The sequence below is a fragment of the Crocodylus porosus genome, unplaced genomic scaffold (assembly GCF_001723895.1).
Source record: "Crocodylus porosus isolate Cpor-Errol unplaced genomic scaffold, CroPor_comp1, whole genome shotgun sequence".
Lineage (NCBI taxonomy): Eukaryota > Metazoa > Chordata > Crocodylia > Crocodylidae > Crocodylus > Crocodylus porosus.
The window spans coordinates 3,661,532-3,664,333 of NW_017728906.1; positions in this window are offsets into that span (position 1 = coordinate 3,661,532).

Here is a 2,802-nt window from a genome sequence, read left to right on the forward strand (position 1 = left end):
AAATGGAGTGTCTGTGATTCGTTTTTTCTGATTCTGCTAGAAATACAGTAGGTAAAAACTTAAGATCTGTAATCATTGGTCTCTGCAGTTGTTAACCACAAACCAGGAAATGTCATACAAGACTTTTCTCTTGTTGAAGAAAAGGTATGTAATAAAAGCCTACAAAAATATTCATGAGGAAGCAATCCTAGATTGATTGTTACAATGATATAGAAGCTGTAAAAGTAGTTTGCAGCTTTGTGACTGATCTAACTTACTGCACAGGCAAATCAGGCCTCCAAATAGTGTAATTTATTGAATTTTAATTCATAATTGATGGTGGGCACTGAGAATCAATGTTCAAAATGTGTCTTTAAAAATGCTAGGCTGTCAGTAACGCTTAATGGAACAGCTAACTGGTAAATAAAGATGTGAATGAAAGGGGTCTGAAACCAACATGGCATGGCAGCTTCAATTTGGTAGTTTTCATTTGATTCATGAATTCTTCAGAGCTGGTAAAGACTAATGGGTAAATTTGTCCATCTGTCGTGTCAAACCAAGATTGTGCTGTAAAGTATATTTCCAAGTACTCTGTTTTGTCCAAATTCAGCTTCATCAAGTCCAGTCCTTTTTTTCTTTTTCTTTTAAGACACAGCCTAGAAAATTTACTTAATGGAGCTGTTTAAATGACTGCAATAAAGACAACAGGATGTCCCAAAAAATAACATTGATGAACTAACTTGAATTACGATGAGGATGGTTTTATAGTCAGGATTTAAATGACCAAAGTTCATTTTAGGTACCTGCTTTATTTTTTTCAAGCAATTCCCTCATTAAAATGTAGGCAATTGGAACTGCATTAGCAGGCTTAACATTAAAAAATATTGTTTAAAATGGGGAAAACATGTCTAAGAAACTGAAAACAAAATGAGGAACAAAGTACATAACCTGAACCTAACTTTTCAAGACTATTATTATTATTATCATTATTATTATTATTTGAATGTCACATTCAGATTGAGTCAGGGTGATGGCAAACATTTTGTTGCTGAGTTTGGTCTTAAATCATGATCTGGGGAAGACCTGTCCAGTGTGTTATTGGCTCTGAGGGTATTTAATCCCTGAACCCCTATTCTGGATTAATGAGCACTATATTAATAGCATCTTTTGACAGATTTTTGAGAATTGTCTGTCTCATGAGCTAGTGAAAGTTGTATAGTTGTCACGCCAATTAGTTGGTGTTGAGCTAAGGACTGAAGGAGTGAATGAGAGTATCTGAATATTTCAAACTCAAAGAGTTCTCATTAATAGCCATTGATCTGTCTCAAAGTGGTACATGAAGTTGCTTACTTAGTAGCTGTATTTCAAGGAAGATACAGAGACAGTTATATAAACACATTTTGAACCACTCCTCACAGTGAAATTCATCAAAGATCAGCAGTTGTTGGGGAGCACAAAACCTCATGGTTAAAGTAATCCTGAAGCAGACTAATTCGGACATCAATGCCTCAGTATTGCCATCCCCACTGTGCCAAAAAACTTAAGACAAACTCTTTAAAAATCGAGAGTTTGACACATAAATCATGAGATGCTATTTTTGAAGTGTGTGGGGGGGCACTATTTGTGAAGGTGTGGGGGGCTGTGGGTATATGTGGGGTTTGGAGCCTGAGGAGGGGGGTCCCCACAGACCCTGGTAGGATGCAGGGTATTGTGGGTCAGGAGTGAGAAGGGCTGGGTGAGCCATGGCTTGGGAGTGAGGAGCAGACAGAGAGAGACACAGCTACACAGAGACACTGACAGATGCACAGACAGGACCCAGCTGGTAAGTGGAGAGAAATGCGCTGAGAAGAAAGGGAAGAGATGGGAGGGGGGGAGATGGAGGCTTCTACAGTGAGGGAGGGAGTGGGACAGAAGCAGGGGTTGAACTGAATGGGGCCCTGGGGCTGGGATGGGTTGTCTGGAGATGCAGGGCCAGGGATGTGGCTCCCTGCAGCAGCACACATCCCCAAGGGAAGCATGGGGGCATGTGCCCTGCATGGGGCAGGGGCCGGCTGCCCACTGTAGACTGGGGATCTCTGCCCTGCTGCCTTGCCCCAGGAGCTCAGCTGCATGCTACCGGTGGGTAGCAATGGCCTCATGTGGCTGAACTCCGGGGGCCCCACTCCCTCCCTCACCACAGGGGCCTCAATTGTCCCCTCTCCCCCACCCCTTTTCTCACCCCCACCCCCCACCACTTTTCTTCCATTTACTAGCTGGGACAATCCAGAGATCTGAGGACTGAATCAGGAGATGGGGAGTCTGAGTTATTTTGATTTTGAGGAAGCCAGACAAGCACCACGTTGAGCTCGTTTGAGCCCAATAAACTCGTGCCCATAGCAGGGGGCTGGACTTGATGATCTTACAGGCCCCTTCTGGTCCTTCGATTCTATGATTCTAGTCTGCTGTGCAGTAGAGCGTCACATGTAGATGTGCCCCATGTGATACTGAAGACCACTCCAGCCCCTGAAAATAGAAAATACTGACAAAAAAAGTCTTGATTTAGGTCTTTTTCCTTAAAAACACACCCATTAAGCAGACCTTTCAGAGCCTCCATGTGCTAAATCTAAACTGACCAGAACAAAAGAAGCAGCAATGTGATTTGAAGTCACTAGCTGCAATAGAAATAAATTTGCCTTCAGTAACTAAAATACACAAAGGAACCAAGGATGGCATGATACTTTAATACCACATTGTTTAAAACCTTGTTCTTCTGTATCCTTTTCTTCCAGGTTGTTTATGCTTCACTTCATCTGACTTCGACTGTAAGCTCTTCAGGAGGGAGCT